Raw genomic sequence first — 20,716 nt, 5'->3', positions numbered from 1 at the left:
CTAACCTTGCAAAGATCCTTTAGCTCCTCAAACAAAGAAGTTCTTTGTGGATGTCAAAGCATCAGCTCTTCCCAAAAGGTTAAATAGGGCCTCTACTCCTTCAATTACTTGGCTTGGAGACAATGAGCTTTAGCAGGCTGAGCAAAGCTCTGCATGTGAAAACGATTGAACTGACATGTATTTAGTATGTTGCTGGCTTCTCCTCCCAGAAGCTTTGATCAGTGTTCAGAGAGCAGGTAAATTGTGCAGTGCATGCCCAGAACTAGGATGCCGGTGGCAGTTCCAACAAGACAATCAGGCAAAAAAACCTCCTGATCGGACAAAAAGGGAGGTCTGTGATGCAAATAACGAATACCACACAAATCCTCCCATCTGCTGATGGCTCCTCAATGAGTTTTGCAGCCACCATGGGAGTAAAGTATTTTCTCCATTTTCAATGCCAAGAGACTGAAGCTTAGAGAAATTTGGCGAAAGCCACAGAGCAAATCTGCCATGCCAGAAAAGAACTCCAAACTTTCAGCTCCTATTCATGTTTCAGCTCCTTTGGTCTTGCTATCTCTTGGTGCACCAAAACCAGGGACTTCAGTGAAGCTACTTGTAAATATGACCAGAGACCACATCGCTCCTGTCCTGCCTGTACAATGAAGTCCATCTCCTATGTCCCTTGAGAGCACTGGAATGACAGGGTGATCTCTGAGGTGCAGAAAACCCTAAGAGATGTCTCCCTGGGTATTAAATGACCACTCTTATTTCAGGTCATGCCTTTGTATTACAGTGACATCTTTAGGATTTAGAAAAACTGGAGTGCAGACACTGGACAAACAGTGAGGCACAGAGGGGACAGTAATACCAGCAAATAAAATGCTCCCAGACCCATTCTCTGATTCTGAGGTCCATGGCCCACCAGATCACATCTGTCCAGCTTAGCTTTCTGCAGCAGTGTGGCCACATCCGAACCGCTTAGTGAGACCGGGTCCAAGCCGATGCCCAAGCCATGGGCTGGACATTGCCTGAAGGTCCAAGCTGATTCAGGTCCAAACCATGCTAGGCACAGCAGCGGCAGGTCAACAGGACTCCGCAGACACCACAAGAGCTGCAGCAGCAAACCTCCTCCATCTTTGGAGAGGGTGCCCAGTCCAGCTCTGAGTGCCCACACAGGCTGTGAACAGACTTTTAGGGTTATCTCTGCCAGCAAAAGGCATTTTCATTGCCAGGAGCACAACAGCACCTTCTTACTCACAGCGGCCACCCCTGTGATCCACCAGCGCAAAGGACCCTCTACAGCAGGACTCCCCAGTTTGCTGTTGTCAAAATAATCCAGGTTATTTTAACGTACCAGTGCTGACTGTTCAAACCCATGTAGCTGACTGAAGCTGATCAGAGGTTGTGTGTATGGTCTTGTCCAGCATCAGAGGTTTGGAAATGGTCACCTCCAGCAACGGGACGGTAACCTGCACCCTGAAGAGGCAGTAACATCTTCACATGGCATAGCTGACAGCAAAGGGAGGGTTTGCTTGTGCCCTTACTGCCGGGGAACTGACTTGTCTTTTCCAGTTGATGAAAAGCACTGGGCCACTTTTTCTGTAAAAAGAACTGTTGCAGCTATAACACAGGCAACAACAACATGAGGAGAAAATCCAGACAGGACAGATGCATCCAAAGGCTCACATCATCTTGGTGGGGATCAGGCTGAGAGCAGGTTAAGCTCAGTTGTGGTGGTGATTTGTGACAAATGGGATTGGATTGATATGAACATGAATAAATCATATCAAACAGACCACTAGAAAGCTACTGAAGAACAGCTTATTTCAGTCATAATCGATCCGATTCATAGCCAAATTAGCAACCCAGACAGTGAAAGGCTGATATCACATTCTCCATCCAGCCCAGAAGCTATCTTTAGACACACCAGGAGCTCTGTCTTGTCTTCAGACCATCCCAGATCTCTGGGGGTAAGTGTGAGGAGGCAAGAACAGGAAGGGGGAAATGTACAATGAAAAAAATAAAGCATGTTTACTCTTGTGGGCTGGAAGTGGAAAAGAGATCATAAAGGAGCATAACCAAAGCACACTGACAAAAAGGAAAAATTGGACCTTGAAAAGATAAATAGATGTAATGGTGTTGTGAAAGTATTTTTAACTCATGAGGTCTTTCTGCTGCTTTATAGCATATAAAGAAGGGTGGATACTTTTTCGGTTTTACTTCCTGTCTTTTCTAAAGCTTGTCTTCCCCAGTTTTATTTGGAACATTCTTAAATAGAAAGGACAAAATCTGAGATTTTACCAAATTCGTTTTCAAAGTATCAAAGCAGTATTTTGTCTTCTGATTTGAACTGCCACTATTGTACAAGTAAAAGCTGGTCTAACGTACTGCAAAGAAACAAAAAAACATATCTATGCTCAGATTTCTGCACCAATGTAGTGACGTGCTTGAAGGACTGCTTTAGAAAATGGCTTAAGCAAAACCATGTTCAAACGGATTTCAGCAACCTGACCAACCTGACAATATTAATTAACAGGCTTTAAACTGTAGTTGTTAAATCAGTGCTAAACTGCCTGTGGAAGATGCTTCAAAGCTTCTACAGAAAACTTCCCTGGTTTATCAGCAGGTTCTTGCCAGTAGTGCATGTAGAAGAGCCCTTGAAAACATGGGCTTAAGCAAAGCCAAAGCAGAACTGTCAACAGCTAAAATAGAGCAGCTACCTAATTTTAACTGTTAACTGCAAAAACACGTGTTCCCTTTGGAAACAAGAGGAGCAGTTTGAGAAGTGGCTGCCCCTCGCAGCTGGCCGCCTCTCTGCGAGAGGTTACTGCTCTGGCAGTAACCGCGCTGGCAAATTCAGCACGTTTGTGTTCCTCAAAGCACAGACAAGGCTGCTGCGGCTTGGTCTGCTTGCAGAGGGAGTCCTAGCTAGGATATCGAACTGCCTGCTGCAGCAGCTAAGGAGTGTACCCTGTAATGCTGGATGGAACTGATGCTTGGGGAGCAAAAGCACCTTGAATTGCTCAGTCAAGATTAATTAGAATACAGTTGCCAGCTCATTCAAATGGGAGGGCCACCTTCGTAAGTCACACCGAAGCATCCTCAAGTCTAGCTTCTTTTGACCTTATTGCTTATACTTAAGGTGCCCCCTCTAATGAAAAAGAAAGAGAATTTAGCTTTCTTTTTCCCTCGCAAGCTTCAGAAGAAAATCAAGTTTTTAAGTTGTTGGCTCCCTCTCCTTGGAGAGAGACACTTGCAGTCTGCAGGACAGCTGACTTGAAAAGAGCACCAACAACTTCAACCGGCTGAGAGTATGGCTTTGTAGCAGCCCACTGCTGTTCCCAAGGGCCTTGTGATCCCCCAGCCAAAGTCACTTACGCACCTTCCCTTCTGACTCTTCGTTCTGGGCTCCAGCTCTGTCTCTGCAGCAAAGCCCTTCCCCACCCTGATTTGGTCAGCACCGTTTTATTGAATGGGACAGAGGTCCCCGCTTAAAAACACCTTTCACTGAGCGAAAAACACAGATGAGAAAAGCCCAATCAAAACCACTAATCGTGCAATTCAAATGCCATCCAAGGCTGCTGGGCAATTCACCAAGGAGCGTCCTTGTCTTCTCACCACGTCCTCAGCAGCAGAGTGAGGGCAGCAGAGACAAATCAGCTAATCAGTCTCCATCCTGATCATGCTGCAGTTCTGGTGGCCAGTCCCTGAGAGCAGTTTCACCCAAAATAGGTGTTTTTAAACAGATTAGCAAGTGCTGGGCCTGCCTGTTGGTGATGGCAACATTGCAGGAACGTACGGTCATAGCAGCCTCGTGCTAACTGTGAGGAAGGACTCTTCTTTGTGGGCAAATTTGCCTACACACAGATCCTTGAAAGTTATACACAGCAGGGTAAAGTCTCTTCTTGCTATTAGGCTGCATGCTCCAAAGATCTCCCTAACTACAAAAAGCTGAACTTCAGGTGTCTGTAGGGGACACCTCAGGAAAAACAAGAAACCCCACCAAACTCTGAGGACTCCTGCCACTGTGATACCTTTACCAACATCAAACAGGATCCCCGAGTGCCACAGACCACCAGCTTTTCCTCCTCTCTCACACTTGTTACTTGTCAGGCTCTCATGACCATGTTCTCCAGTTAAGCAACAAACTTTTGTGACCTTTTCTCCTCCGAAACAGGGAATTGCTCCTGTTCTTAAAATGCAACAAAATGAAGCAGAGTTTAAGTGGCTTTCTCAAAATCACATGGGAAAGTGCAGGTAGAAACTAGAACTGCAGTTCAGTCCTACCAGCCCAGTGTCCTAACTGTAGGACCATCCTTTCTTCCAGACACTCAGCTTTAACAGGAAGCCAAGATAAAAAAGAGGTTTCCAGTGCTGCTGTGCCCCACTGCTGCCTGCTCTGCAGGGCAGGAAGCACCATTGTTATTCTGAGCTGGGCAATCCCCACACATCCATCTCTGCAGTGAAAATACAGCCAGTATCAGCAGCCACAGCCAAGGACACTGCTAATTAAGATGCCACGTTGAAACGGATGTCTGGGATGTTTGTGATCATCAGGGTTGGGGGGGTCTCCGCACCTGGACCAATTCCAACACAGAGTTTTACAGTCTTCAGCTGCCCAGATCAGAGCTTGCCCCCTTTCCTGGCTCATGGTTGCTCTGTAGTTGAGGGTGACAACATTCTTGCTTGTGTGGGGAAAAACAGGGACACAGAGGAATGTCCTTTGCAGCACGTCACATGAATGGGAACACTCTGCCTCCATTCCCACCTTCCTCAATTGACAAACAACATAAATCCTATAGCAACTAAAAAGACATGAGGGCCCTATCTGCTGCCACAGCCCTGGGAACAGGGAAGCTCTGGGGACTCCAGGATGAGATGCAGAAACAGAAAAAATACCCTGTGCCTGCATGCACGTTCACGGTGGCTTCTTGAAGACCGTCACTGGGGTGCCAGGACTGTCCTGGACTCCAGGACTGTCCCAGGTGGGCTTGTGACCATTTGCACATTTGAGCTCGCACGGGTAAAATTCCTGCTGCCTTCCAGAGATGGTTGGATTTTTACAGCGTGCAAAACAAACAGATCCCCATCTGAACAAACAGGCCTTTCTGCCAAAAGGCTCAATCATACAAGCAGTCTCATCAACCTTGTGGGGGCCGATCCGATGAGTAAGGACTAGTCCCATGAGTAAGACCCATGGGACTGGACGCAGCTTGTCATTTTTTTTCAAGTGCGTGCAGGCCTGCTAAAGCTGACCTGCAAATCGGGAAAGGAAGCAAACATTAAAGGTTACACTATCCTCTCTTCTAAGGCAAACCCCGGGATGCCTGAGGCACTCTTCTTTCCCATCGTACTTCCTTGGTCTCTCCAGACAGACCCAAACTTGGAGTTACAGCACCCTTGCCTGAAATGAGGACATCATCTGACAATTTAGATGAGCCCCACCAATTTCCCAAACCTCATTTGCTCTCCTTGCTTTACCTGGAGTCCCCCCAGTGCAGTAGTCAACATGCTAAACCCCCTAGCATGTACTTAGAAAAAATCTTTAAAAAATTCATGCAAAAGTGTTAACACCTGCATGGTGAGAAAGGCTGGAGCAGGGGCTGTGGGCAGGTAACAAACTGGCTTTCCTCTGGTCAGACATTCCTCTCCATTTTCTGGAGTTGGTCTGAACAGAGCTGACCTCTTGCTAGAGCTCCTTGGATGAATCATTTTTCCTTCAGAAATGTTTTTACTGATCCTACAGCAACTGAATAAACCCAGACAAGGAGAGTTTGCTAGAGGCAGGTGTGCAATTCAGGTTCCCTGGATTTCAAGAACTCATTCATACAAGTACATTTACAATAATGTATGTGCACTGTGTGTGACAAGAAACATAACTGTAACTTCTGCAGTGTCAGCAGCATCGTTAGCTTCTGGGAACTAAGAGCAAACAAAAGCACATTGTAAATGCTGGTTTAGTAGGGAATGCCCCAAAATAGGAGTCACTGGAACTTGCCATGTACTAAATCACAGTGAAGACGTGTTTGCATTCTTCTTACTCATCTTTGCATGCTATTCTCAGATTTGTTATCACCAAATAGCATATGCATGCAAGATGCGTATTATCAGCTCCTGTACGTACACATGATTGTTTAAATTCCCGATCTCTCTGAAACACCTCCTGCCACACCACTGACACAGGACAACAGAGAAGAGAGAAAATATTGCTGGTGACACTGACCTAGTAAAAGGTTTGCTGCAGCCTGTCTTTATGGGGGATTACTACAGTGTGCTGATTAAAGAGATTACAATTATCTCTTTATAAGAGATTTATCTGCTGTGGTTGTGCGTATGTAAATACCTCACTGCAAGTAGCTGGAGGAAAAGCTATAGACAGATAATACCAGATCCAAGACCAAAGTATTTGGGATGAGTGACAACAAATCTCTTAGAAAGCAAAGAATGTCTAGCCAGATGCCATTAAATCTTGGCTAGGTAATATTTCATCTGACAAAGCCAGTGCCCAATCCCCATCTGGCAAGAACTGGCAAAGCTCCAGTGACCGGCTGAAGAGCTGGCCTGTATCCGACAGAAATCCCATCTTTTCCTTCTGCTTCTGAAATACACCAGGCAGAAAGTCACAAAACCTAGTTAAGTGTCAGAAGTAAGCTAATGGCTGTTAGAGGTTGAGGTGGGTTGCCATAAATCAGCTTTCAGATTAGCCTTTGAGAGGCCCTCTGAAGTTGTAATGACATATTATGCAGTGTACACAACACAGTTGCAGTAGGTCATATCAAATCTATAACGTTGCAGACATGAAGCAGGGGGAAAATCCAGACCCATACCTTTTTACAACATTATTAGTCCATGTATTATTTCAGCTTTAAAAAAATATGTTGTTTGAAGATTAAAGGCCACATGAAGGTGATGTCAAGCTCACCTCCAAATAAAAATCACAAGACATCAGTTTGCACCATTGCCGACCACAAAGTGACGGAAGGGCCACCCCAGGTGATGCAGATGCAGACAGACTTCGGCAGCGGCTGCACTGTTCTGTGCTGCCCTGACAGAGCAGCTGCGGCTCTGAGATGCAAGTCCCTCCTGCAAAGCTTTCCCTGCAAGCAGGACACTTTGCCCAGTTGATTGGTACCCGTGGAGTCACTGGGGGATGGAACTGTTTAAATCAGGGTGTTGCAAAAACTGGGACTTCAGAGCAGATCAGTGACAGCCAGTTGTTTGTGATCATCTCTTCTGGCATGACTACATAGGAAAAGGCCCCTTTTAACTCCGGGCTCTGGCAGAGCAGCTCTAAGAAATTTTGCCACAGTGGTTTAAGACATCCCCTTTATCTTGCAGCACATCCAGACGGGGCTCACAACTGCACCCCAGCTACCCAGTTCGTGGCACAGGGAATCAGCCTGTCCACCACACAGGCACCAAGGCCAGCTGAAGGCACCCACACTGCTCTGCTGCCATGTCGCCTCATCCATCACCTGGGACAGCATGGCAGTTCGGGGGGTGACGGCGGGGAGGATGGCACTGCAAAGCGATTCAGTAACAAAATCACCCCTGCCAAGCCAAGAGCTACGGCGCACTCTTCTTGCTGTTTGAGGTTTGCTAACACGGTGTTGTTAGTACCCACAGCTCCTGGAAAGTCCCACTCAGGAAGGGTTACTCACAACAGAGGTCACTGACAGCCCAAAAAGCAGCAGCGACGTTCATTACAAAAGAAGAGAAGCATCCAGAGGAAATGCCAGTGAGCATCTTCTGTGCCGCAGCCCAGAGGCTAGTTCACACCTCAGAAGAGATGGAAAGATGGATCCTAGGCTCTCGCAGCTTCTAGGCTTTGCTCCCACACTTGTGCCTTATCTTTAACACCTCTCATTTCTGGGTAGCCCTATCCAACAGCCCCAGAAACAGGCTCCTCTTAGGCTGTGAATCTTGCTGGCAAGAGGGGTCCTCCTCCAGCCTTGACCTGAGCACTAGGATACGAGTCAAAGGAGGTGGTTTCAGACATAGTCCTCTCATCATCACTGATTTGTGCTTGTGCTAACTGGTGGCAAATCTCAGGCTTATGTGACCTGCACCATATTGGGAATTAATGCTCACCTTTTCCTCTTGAGACATTTTTTGCAGCCCATGCTTTGGACTTCTGGGTCCCCACAGCACAGCCCCACAGTAAATCCAGCTTCTGTCTCCTTTCACGCTTGTTTCCAGTTACAAGGGGTATGAGCAGGAGGTGGGGTGTCCCAAGACAGGCTGGTAGGACCAGGGATCCATCAGCCGCGTGCTGGCAGCTCCCCATGCCCCTGCCCTGGCTGAGCTCCTGGGTGGGCTGAGGCACGGCTGGGCTGGTGGGCTCTCCTTCAGAGCCTCCATCCTCATCAGAGCCTCCAAGCTCGCAGAGGGTCAGGGTGGAGGCCTCAGGGCTGATCACACCATTGTGCCTTATAGACGGTTGCTCAGTCCAGATTTGAAGGCCATCGAGTTTCTTTGCCAGAGCTGGGAGCTCAAAGGGTAGATGTTTTCTCTGGGAAGCAGGGCCTAAACATAGAAATACTTTAAAAGAAAGCAGTCACTCTTATCTTCTAGTTCAGTGAGGGCAAATGATTTACGGGTGCCTTTTCTCCTACATTAGTGAGACGCATTATTCGCTATCCCGTTAATTCTTTCCACCTTCCACCTTCAGCACTCCTCAGTTCTGAAACCTGGCAACTCTTCCCTGGGCTCATCCAAATCTGCCATCCAGAAGACTGAACTGTGGCACTTTCTTCTCCTCTTGCTTGCCATGACACAGAACAAATGAGCATCTGCTACCAAGCCATGTGATAAAAGGAGACCCTTGCAAAAAGAGTCTCTAACACTGAATGCAGAATTTTATTAGAATAAGAAAAAACAAATTATTAACACTATTTTGCCTCTCTCCATGCTCCTACCAGGGACATAGCCAAATTACTCCCATCTGCCCCCCTGCTGCAAATTTAAAAGCAGCTGTAATCCATAGATCCTTGCAACTATGATTAATTCTATCTGGGAAGGAAGAAAACCTCAGAATTCAATGAAGAAGTTACCACATACAAAAGACTTGTTGCCTAATAGTGGCCAGCTTTTATTTTATTAGAACTATAACACTGGAATTAGTTGCTAATGTTTTGAGGTCTGCCTTTGATCTTAATAATATATGTGGTGAGAATTGGACAAATCGGTAATTGTCTCCAGCTGGAGACAAAGCAGTTGGAGGAGAAGTCATTTCAGGATTCCCTGGAGTTGCTTAAGTAAATCCTAGGATTAGGGACATGCAAATTTTACTGGGGAAGGGAACAGAGGAGGGGCTTGCAGTGTTGAACAGAAAAATGAATAAAAATTATTTCAGGTGGGCCAGAAACTGAAAATGCTTGATTTTAATTCATTTCAAGAAAATGGAAAACAGTTTTGACCTGCTCTGTCTGCAGTGAAAGCCAATGGCTGAGTTCACAGCTGCAGGTGACAAACCTATCCAAAAGGTTTGTCAGAGCTAGTACCGAGAGGGAGAAGAGACACGATGGAGAATTGGTTTTGGAGGTCTCCTCTGCTATGTGAGAGCAGGCATGTGGACGGAGACCTCCCTCTGAGCAGTGTCTGCTAATCACTTTCATACACCATTCTGAGTGGAGGTGCCCCAGCCTCACCTGATGAAACTATCCTGGGATCTGCAAAATATTTAAATATTAATTTAAAATGTTCCTCAGAGGTGAAGAGATGAAGACTTCTCTAGTCAGCTTGTGTAAGAGACCCCAGTCTTCTTGCCCCTGTTGTGAGTGGTGCCCAAGTACTCCAAGAGTCCTGCCTAAAAAATCTGGGGAATTCAGATCAGTTTAAACAGGCCAAAACTGCACTTTTTAACGAAATGAATGCTCCCTATAAACACTCATTAGGATCCTGGTTAGGATGTTGCAATGTAATCTTTGATTTCCCTAATGCTGGGAGCTAATAAGGACACACAAACAATAACAGGCTGATACCACATCATCTCCCTCCTGCAACTGTCATGCAATGGCTCCAGGATGCGCCTAGCTAAAATAGATGCGATTCCTTTGGTCTATCTACATTAAATACAGAAGTACTTTTGGAACAGCAGAGGTGTGTGATGTCCTGTCAGGTTCTGTTTTCCAGCAGGATTACAGAAATGCCACCTTCAAGAATGCCAGTCTGACTGCCACTACCAGCAGTCAGACTGGCATTCTTCCACCCAGGTTTTATCCCACAAACACATCCCTTATGCTCTAATTTTTTGTGCTTTGCCTGCATTTAATGAATGCAAATAACATAACAAAAAATAAACAAATGAAAGGAACACGCTCTCTAATCACTTCAGAGGTTGTCAGCAACAGTTAAAAACAAGCTGGAAATATTTTCATTTGTTGCTCTGGTTTCAAAAGCACTAGGGAAAGATCTTGCTCCATAGGAAAAGGAGGGGGCTTGTGGAGGTGGAACACATGTATGGACTGCAGGGAGCTGTTTGCAATTATTATTTGTAGAACATACCTTAACAGAACTACACTGAAGTGGTTTACTTGTGGTTCAAAGACTGGGTGTTACTCATACTTTATATGTGGTAGACACTATGAGGTTGACTTGGGCAGGAGCCATCAAACACTTCTGACTGCTCAGCCTCATAACATGCATGATATGGCCATGGAAAGCATCTTCAGGTTTCTTCACAATAGCTAGTCAGAGCCTGGAAGCTGTTTTGCCCCTGAGGAGGGATTTCCAGGCTTGGGTATTTGTGGTTAGACACAGCTCCAGTGTCCTAGACTGAGGGCCAATGAGCTGGACTGAAAGTTAGAGGTTAAGCTATCTTCCTGGCAATACTACTTGTCTGTTAATAACAGAGGACCTCAAAGTAAGTCCCTCGAAAAAAAGGCTATAGGTCACATAAATCTTCAGACATTTTTAAAGAAGACATAGGGGAATATGCACTAATTCACTGTTTGCTTATACCTTTTCTTGCATGTAGTGATTTTCAAATGCCAGTTCTTCCTATGTTCTTTCAGTTACTTGGGAGCTCAATTTGTCTCTTTAACTGCAAGTTACGGGGATTTTTTTTCATCTTTTTCTCCCAGCATAGTCTGTTATCTCTTCAAGGCTATTGCTGTCCATTTTCAATGCTATCTACAGGGATTGGTTTTGCTGGGGGACAGGGAGCGGGAGGGAGACTCAGTCAATGGTAACTTCCCCATGGCATTGCCTTGAAGAACGTGCTCTCTGAAATGCACGAGCATCAGCATCTACTGTAGCTGCCCTTCCTACCATTGACATTGCTTTGCATCTGGCCACAAGGTCCTGCAGGTTAGTTTAAAGTCCAAAAACACAATCATACCAAAAGGATAAACTAAGAGCAGTACGTAGTGATGAGACTGCTATCTGTCTTGTAAGCCCATTCCTGTTTTGTCCTTTTTCCCATGGAAAGCTCATGGGCCAGATGTGTTGTGAAACTGCTCCTTAAATGCTTCATTTGGATCTTTACCACTTCTGCTGTGATGTTATAACAGCTCGTACATACAGGCTCAGTGGTTGCAACTCCTTTCTCCCAGGGCTTGAAGCAACCTTGTTCTGCCACTTGCACTCCTCCATAGGCAAGCTGCCAGTAACACAGCAGACTGACACGATGTTGGCTCCAGCGCCTACAGACCTGGCTTATGGCTTCGCCTGGTGTTTGAGTCACATCCTGGCGTGTCTGCTCTGGTGCTCTTCAGAGGTGTAACTCACCCTCAGCCTCCACGGTGATTGCAATGGTGGGAAGATTACATGATGGCTGCAGGCTCTGCCCTTGTTTCAGCCTTTCCTTCCCTTTAGCACCCAGGACCCCTTTCTGTCAGGTGCTGATGACAGCCCAGAAGTGGGAAGAGGAGAAATAGGCACTTTCACTCACAGTTTCCACAGTATCACAGGAAATGGGATCAAAGTGATGTTCAGAGGTCCCTGAGTCTAGCTTCCCTTCTGAAGCAGGATAAGCTCTACCTACCCCACATCAGAGACACGTTTAACTAATCTGCTCCTAAGGTCTTCTGATGGAAATCTCACACCCTTCAGCATGCTCACAGCAACATACAAATATAGGCAGACCAAAGTTACCTGCTCCATTGTGGATACGTAAGGAAGGGCATAAGGAACAGGACAAGTATAGAGTGATCTTTTCCTCAGTATGTGCTTCCAGCTTCAGGCAATCACCAGCTTAAGGATTTCTTGAGCTGGAAATGGCATCCAGGTTCTCAGGTACAGTAAATCTCAGTAGATTTATCACTTGTGAGCATATCTCACCCCTTCCAGGACCAGTACGTACATTTGGTCTCCATAATAGCCTAAGATGACTAGCTTCACAATGTACCTATATATCATACACAAAAATACTCCATATGTTTGCCTTAAACCTGCGACCTGATAATTTCATTTGATGGCACCTGGATTTTACATTATGAAGAATATTTAATAGTAGTTTTGTAACCTTCCTCTACATGCCATTCCAACTATTTTATAGGCTTCTATCATATGGCTGCTCAGCTGTCTTTGTTTCCAAGCTGAAAAGTCCCACACTATTTAATCTTTATTTGCAAGGAAGCTTTTCATGTCTCTTATAAAAAATGCCATTTCTCTTCAGTGCATAGTTATACCACACCCTTTCTTAAAATGTGGTGATCAGAACTAAACATAACACCCAAGGTACAGGAGCTCTGGGGGTTTATGTATAGCACAGATATTTATTTTTTTTTTCCTCTTCCTCTCCTCTCATTTCCAATAACATTTGATATTGCTGAACACTGAATCAATGTTTTCAGAGACCTTTTTCCAGTGACAAGATCTTTCCTGAGAAAAATCCAGAAAAATCAACAACCAGTTGAGAGCTCACTGTTGTGTCCCTGCAGCTGACTGGATTTTCCTGCCTGTCTCTATAACTTTGCAGGGCTGATGTGCCACTGCCATGTCGCAGCATGCCACAGTGACAGCTGTCACTTTGTTTTCCACCCAGGTTTACTGAATTCTCCTACAGCTCTTTGCAGCCTTCTTTATTTTTTACTGTCCTGGGCGATGACTTATCTTTCCAAATCACGTATAAATATGTGGAAGAGCACAGGGCTCCATGCAGGTCCCTGGGAAATCCCACTGCTACCCTCCTTCTGCCAGGGAAACTGCTCATTTACTGTCACCCTTTCTTTCCTACCTATAACAACTTATTAACCCACAGGAGGACCTCTCCTCTTACCCCCATGACAACTGAAAGAAACCAAGCCTAGTTTCCAAGCAAAAGGGAAAATATATTATTGATAGCTTTTCAGAAAGCCAAGTGCGCTGAATTATTTGCGTGTTTACTGATATCCCCAATATGGGACAGCTTCAGTACAAGGAATGACTGAATAGTTCAGGACTTTAGCCTGGAAAAGAGACCACTTAAAAGGGTCATGAAAGAAGTCTACAACATCAAGATTGTTGTCACAAAGAGGATGAAAAGGGAACAGCTGTCTCACTGTTTCCTCAAAGCCAAGAACTGGAATGAAGCTCAAGTGAAGCCACGGAGCCAGGCACAGCACTAGCAATAGGAAGTGTCTCAGCACGCAGTGGTAGTAGATGTGGATGCTAAAAGTCTGCAGGCTTCAAGGGGAAGCTGAGGTACCAAGGACACAGAAACCATATCCAGCTAAGGCTGTCCCCACGCTAAATAGTGCTGATAGCTGGGTGACTATTAGGCAGAAGCTGCTGCTGTAGAAACAAGTGTCACATCTCCAAGTAGACATGGGCTACACTGTAACTATGCACTGCTCAAAGAAAAGTTTTGTGAGAGAAGTACCAACTCATCTGAAGCTGCAGATATTCACGGCGTTTTCATCTCTCCCCAAGCACTCTGACAGTTTGCAGTTCCATTGCCCTTGTCTAATCCTATAATCACGTAAGAAACCTGTGCAGTCACCTACAGATACTGACCCTGTTCTCCAGGGGAAACTTCAAAGCCTTCTACATATAAAACCCAACTGACAATAGCATTTAAGACCTGAAGTGTTCCTGATTGTGGCTGCAGATATCTTTGTGAGCAGGATCCATAGATTTTCAAGGGCACAAACCACACAAAAGTAGACTCTGCTGGTCTCCCTTAGCTCATCAGAAATAAAACAGAAGAAGAAAAAAAAAATCAGTGAATTGTTTTGTTTATTTATAAATATTTTTTAAAGATTTTCTTTTTTTCCTCTCAAATTGTATCTTCTCAGAGAAAAGAGTGTATTTGGTTTAAATCCTTAGCAACAGCAACTGAAGCACAGAGATGTTTTGACAAATACTGTCTCTAATTAAATCACCAATTTCAGAGCAGGGAATGCACCTTTTTTTCCCTGCCTTCTGTGTAAGGCAGAATCCATTTACATTTAACCACCTTCCTGGTGTACGATGTGCCATACTGTCAGGAGATCAAAGCAAAGATGTAAAAGCTCTTGATCATCAGAGCAGACCGAAACTTCAGCTCCTTCCCACGCCAGTTAAGACAATGCTCTGACAGAACCACTCAGTGGATTCAGACACTTTCACCTTGCTCTTCTGAGACACGTTGTCATCTCATCCTTTCCCATTTTGGAACTCATCATAGCACATACATTGGGAATGGGTCTGAAGTGAGGGAGCAGCAGAGCTTTCAGTGTTTTCCTGCATCCTCCTTCCATTTTGGGAAATTATTTGGCAACCAGGAACTGGGTCTATGCAAAGCATACAGCAGATCTGACTCCCCGAGGAGGGCACCTTGCTAGACTTACGCATGCCTCACCCTTGGCCTCTGCCGCAGAGTGGGAATCACAGGCTACTCTGCACGGCCATTGTTAGGGGTCAGGGCAGCAGCCATTAGAGCTAGTGAACTCACCACACCTACACAGCAGTTCTCCCTTACCCCAGTACAATATACTCCTTCCCCTCAACTCCACCCACCAGAACAACCCAAACCAACAGGCAACCAGTAAGCCAGACAGTACCTTGCAGCTCTCACAGTAAACATATGGCCAACATCATCTCAACACAGGCAAAACTCCTTTGATGTCAGTGAGAGCGTGGCTTGCGTCAAAGCAGCAGGATTGACCCTGTTGTTTTGGAGGCTGCGTAGGTGGAAAAGACAAGACCTGCAGGTGGGATAAAAACCCGAAGAAAATTAATTGAGAAGTTATTCAGTAATAGTTCAAAGCCCTGCATGTGGGATGATAGCCAGCTTATGCTTAATAAATCTAATAAATTATTCAGTAATAGTTCATCCTGTGCAATGAGTTCCCTGTAATTCATGTAAGCATCATCCATGAGACCCAATATAAATTAAGTACAAGCAGGACATGGACCTGTTGGAGCAAGTCCAGAGGAGGGCAACAAAGATGATCCAAGGGCTGGAGCACCTCTCCTATGAAGACAGGCTGAGAGAGTTGGGGTTGTTCAGCCTGGAGAAGAGAAGGTTTTGGGGAGACCTTATAGCAGCCTTCCAGTACCTGAAGGGGGCCTACCAGAAAGCTTTTTACAAGGATATGTAGTGACAGGACAAGGGGTAATGGCTTTAAACTGAAAGAGGGTAGATTTAGCTGAGATATAAGGAAGAAATCATTCACTATGAGGGTGGTGAGACACTGGAACAGGTTGTCCAGAGAAGCTGTGGATGCCCCATCCCTGCAAGTGTTCAAGGTCAGGTTGGATGGAGCTTTGAGCAACCTGGTCTAGTGGAAGGTGTCCCTGCCCTTGGCAGGAGGGTTGGAACTAGGTGATCTTTAAGGTCCCTTCCAACTCAAACCATTCTATGATTCTATGAAGTACGGGTCATTTAAATTAACTCTCTGCCTTTGGGCTGCTTTAGTTATGAACTTAAGTAAGAACTTTTAATTGAGAGAAAAGTAAGTCTTTCTCAACAATCACATACTAGTCAACCCAAGCTACAGATCTGTTGTTGATAGATTTGGAGCATGGTCACCATAGCTAGGTCTCACAGTATCATTGCTTCTGTGGTAAAAACGCAAGAGATCCCATTGATACAACAGAATTTACCTCTTTCAGTGCTTGAAATCCACATGCAAAAGGGTGTTCAAAGAAAACAGTTTGAGTAGCTTTCAAATTTCTTGCTTTATTTTGAGGCATTTGCCTCAGATGCTTTGAGAGACCAACACCAAAATGCCTCAGAATCATTACTGTCCCTTGTTTATTTATGCCCTTCTGCCTTAGGGCTTAGTCCTTCTTTCTCTGAACCCAGTGGCCAGCTTTGCTTTACTTTCAGAGACCCTTAATATTTATGGAAGAAAATAAAATCTACTATGGACAGTTTTGGTTCTATTGCTTTTCAGCTTGGTGGTGAGGAATATTGCCTAGGCCCCACAGGAAGCTTGTGGTACCTTTCTGAAACACTGAAGATATTTCTAGATACATTGGCCTCAAAATGCACTGATATACTGAAGGCTTTCAAGAAAGAGCAGGAAGATTACTCAGAGAACACATGGTGGAGAGAAGGCTAGCAGCATGGCTGTTGCCAAGCTCTAGGGACAGCCTTGCGCTGAAGATTTCTGAGTTGTGGTCAAAGCAGGGATAGGCCTATGTTCTTAGATTCGAGCACCTTTGAACACTGAGCAAGCCTGGAGGCCAGTCCAAATTCTTGCCTTAGCCAAGAGGCAGAATTTTGACCTACAGGAATTACACAGTCTAATACAGTAGAAGTTCATTGGCCGTATGAGTACCTTAGGCAGTGACAGAGTCTTAAGCCCATCTGGTTCTTCAGCCTGGTTTGTATCTTGATGTATTAGTTTAGATGCCCTAAAATGCGTTACTCAGTGTAGTGAGATAGATGAAGCGATGCATGAAGTAAGCCAGAAGTAGGGTTGTCTCAACATCAGAAGCTCCAAAGGTTCCTGTGATTAAGAAATAATTTCCACTTAGCTCCTATCAGTTAGTTGTCACCAAATCCCAACTACACTAGGAAAAAAAACCATCAGCACTGATAATAATTTTCATTCCCACTATTCCTACTTAGTGCAGAAACTGGTTTGCTGTTAGGACTTAACAGCTAAAGACAGCTTAAAGAAATGAAGAGGTTTTCTATCAAACTTCCTATAACTGTTTTGTCCTCTGAATAGTATTCACTAAAACCATTTTCCATCAGCTGAAAGGAGGCTGGGAAACCTGTTGCTGACAGCAGCTGTTGGTCACTTTCTTGATGCTGTCAGTGTCAAAACGTGCCTACCCAGAAGGAAGGGAAGATAGAAAGGGTTCAGACAGCTCAGCACTTCAGCGGTCGCAAGCTGCAGGCACTTCAGACTGCTGCTCCACATGGGCACTCACTGACTTAGGCCTTGTGGTTAGATAGTGCCCAATTATCTAACCTCCAACAGATCCAGATGTTGGGGGGTGGGGAACCAGAAAAAAAAAGTTTGAAAAAGTTTGCATTACTATTTCTACCTGACCAGCCCTAGTAACCTTGTCATGCTGGCTGGAGGAATCCAGTTTTCAAAAGACACTGAAGTGCAAGAAACCAGAGCAGGTCAGGACAGGACTGTACCCTCTAGGAGAAAATGGTGGTAAAATTAAAAGCTAGAAAGTCTTCACTGAAAACCCCAAACCAGAACAGATTAGTTTCAGCTCTTGAAAATTTGACATTTACATTGATAAGCTCTTTTCTGTTGGAAAGTGTTTTAAGAGAAACATTTGGCCAGATCTCAAATGATTTTCCACCTCTCTTCTCTCCCTTCCTTCCCAGCTGCTTTACTGACTGCCTTACTAGACAGTTACTCTTTTTCCAAGTTATCTCTTTCTATGAGAAATTCCTCTAATTTCATGGGGAGCAGTGGGCTGTTTGAAGGAAAGAGCTCTGCTTCCCCAGATCTTCAGAGGAAGGGGAAATAGTACGTCTTAACTGACACAAAAGGCCAATTACTTTTCTGTGATCAAGAGGAAGCATGTAAGTATCACTAAAGACCAAGACAGACATCCACCGTTGGGCATTACTCTCCAGAAACTGCTTCAGTAGACATCACATACACATCATGTAACAAGGGAAGCTGACAGAGATCCTCTGGAAAAATGGTGGAGGGAAGGAGCTGCCTGCCTTGACTTTTTGGTTATTTCATCCTCTGGTAGCCTGAGGCGCAGTGTTCTCTCCACTTGGGTGTAAAATCTCCCTTGCTTTGGTCACATTAAATATCCACCATATACTAGCAGCCCTGCCCTCACATCTATCCAAAATGCCACCACTGAAGTCAGCGTTCATTCCCACCACTCCAGGGAGGTCAAGCATTTATTGAATACCTGAAATAGCCTCGTGCCTCATCTCTGCTCTGGAGAAGCTTCCATCTTCTTCCAGTTTTGACTGGAACCTGTCATAGTTTGAGAGACTGACCATGGAAATAAAGGATCATCTTCGAATTCTCCCAAAATAACTTTCTCTAAACTTAACAATACTTCTCATTTCTTCCCTTAACTGGCTAAACTACAGTTAATTTAGTGATGCACATGTGGGATATTACAGACAATGTTCTTGCCTGTGTCTATACTCGTAAACTGAACAGCGTCAAGCCCCATCCTAAGCACTGGAGCATGATCGTCTATGCTCTGCTTCTAGTAGTATTTAAATTGCAGCAATGTAGTTACCATGGCACTGTGCAAAAGTGATTTGTTGTAACCTGTCTAAAATATCTCAGATAGAGGATATTTATTTGCTGTGGAGATCTGTTTAAAATATTGCCTCATATTTTCAGTGCAACAGCGTCATAGTCCCGTTGGGCAATCTCCAGTTTACATCTGGGAAAGGAGAAAAACACAGTAGCTATGACAGGAGTGTTGCAAACTTCCCTTTTGATTCAGTTTACAAGAATATCACCAAAATCCTAATAGACAAGATAATTACTTTTAACAACATTCTCCTTTGCATAAGATGATTAAATCCTTACAGGCAAGCATGTGGTCTTTTATGATCCCTACTGTATACACTTCACTCGTGATATAAAGTTGCAATTTTGCAAAGGTTAAAACACATAAGAAAATATATTTACAGAAGAAATTTGGTAAATAGAATGGACATAATATTAATTACTGAAGTCAGATGATATATGATTTGAATGCTTTTGAATATTGAACCTTTTGTGTAATTGTGCGTAACGTAATGTAATTGTGCATGTATTTAATTGTACATTGCACTTGTACTAATGCCGTAGTAAAATTCTTGAAAAAATTATAAAACAGCCAACCTCACCCAAAACATCCAGACCCTTACTGAAGTAGAGGTAGTGCAGCGGTATAGATGTACACAGAGCAGTAAGAGCAGTAAGAGTGGAATTTTTGGGGGTTAAAGCAGTATTCCCCCCTGCCCAACGACATGCACAGGAGCGCGTGCCAGCTCTCCGAAACCCCACCGTGCACTTTGATGTCACAGCTCTTCACACCTCCAAGTTCATACAAATCCATTCTGCTCAAGATGTGCCTATACACAACCTGTCTACTATTATCATTTTAGTGCTTATTCTCAAATCTGTGCTATATCTGTACAAATTTGTAGTATAGATCCTGATACCAACAGAAAAACTGGAGTGTAAATATAGGCCCCCCACAAGAAAGAGTCAGATGTTAAAACAAGAGATAATAAGTAGGAGAGAGAACAGCTTTGGCAGAAACCGCTGTAGGGAAGGGAAGGGTGGTTCCAGGAATTGGGAGTATAAATTTTGATTAGGGCTGGGCTGGTATTTCCCACTTCAACTGCCTAGTTCTCTCTTTAAAGAGGAAATGGGATTTTAACTTTTGCCCCACTCAATGAAATGGGAACAAGGACTTGCCTTCATAGGTAAGCTGACCCAAATGTCACTTGTAAAGCACGACCACACTGGAAATGGTAGTGTTTTAAACTCATACCTGATCTTGCTGTAAAATTATTGTACTTAAACTCTAACTGAATGTAACCGTCAAAGGAAATGCAGCACCTACCTCTGCAATTATTTCTTTCAAACAGTAGGAGAAAAATTACTCCTTTCTGAACATGCTCAGGGTTGATCTTCACTCCTAGCACATGTACCGCAGTCTAAAACACTTAGCAAACAAAGGACAGAAGATGGGATCCTGAAAAACACAGTCAGCAGACAGATACATTTCTAAATTTATACTAGTATGGATTATTTACAGTCATTGCAGTTTTCATTCCCTTGTACAGAAATCAGCTTAGTTTACTTCTGCTGATGTGTGAATGTGCAAACTAGTCTGTACCACGGAATGCTCACAAGTATTTTGTACGGAAATGCCACTTACCGTACAAATGCAGGATAACGTGGGACATATTATCTATAGAAATTTGCCACTAGGCCCCATGTGGATCAAGGATCTGGGCCAAGTTAAAAAGCAAAGAAGGAAGGAAGCAATACTAAAACGCAGTTAACACAAGCAGAGTCATCAGAGAGAGGAATGGGGCAGAGAGAGAATGCCTAAAGTATAGGTGGGGGAATGGGTGTGGAAATTAGCAATACCCAGTTTTATAGACAGAATGACTTATGAACCACGTTGCAAGTTTTACAGTTATCCATCTACAGAGTCTTTAAAATGCGGGAATCCTTTTTCCTCTGGTTGTGTAAACTACAAGCTCTGCTAAATCTGATTATCTTCTACTATAAATTGTTTTGGTGATAGGACTACTTCTTCACGTTCATCACAAAGAGTCAGTTGCTGTGTAAAACGAGCTTTGAAACACAGAGATAACGATTAATAGCTAAAGTTTATTAGTAGATTTATGTGCTTTCATTCAGCT

The 20,716-nt window shown here is 44.3% G+C and overlaps 1 long non-coding RNA gene across 1 annotated transcript; it reads right to left on the bottom strand.

Annotated features, from left to right (window-relative positions):
• Positions 1–14,208: 14,208 nt before the first annotated feature.
• On the bottom strand, positions 14,209–18,572 carry LOC140650387 (uncharacterized). Its single transcript, XR_012041963.1, has 3 exons — positions 18,238–18,572; positions 16,674–16,844; positions 14,209–15,092 (listed from the first exon to the last, which is right to left on the bottom strand). It is a non-coding gene; the product is annotated as an uncharacterized lncRNA (long non-coding RNA).
• Positions 18,573–20,716: the final 2,144 nt, after the last annotated feature.

The sequence above is a fragment of the Ciconia boyciana genome, chromosome 3 (genome assembly GCF_034638445.1).
Source record: "Ciconia boyciana chromosome 3, ASM3463844v1, whole genome shotgun sequence".
In the NCBI taxonomy this organism is placed as follows: Eukaryota; Metazoa; Chordata; class Aves; order Ciconiiformes; family Ciconiidae; genus Ciconia; species Ciconia boyciana.
The sequence above is the reverse complement of the archived record's forward strand: the minus strand, read 5'-3'. Positions and strand labels throughout refer to the sequence as shown.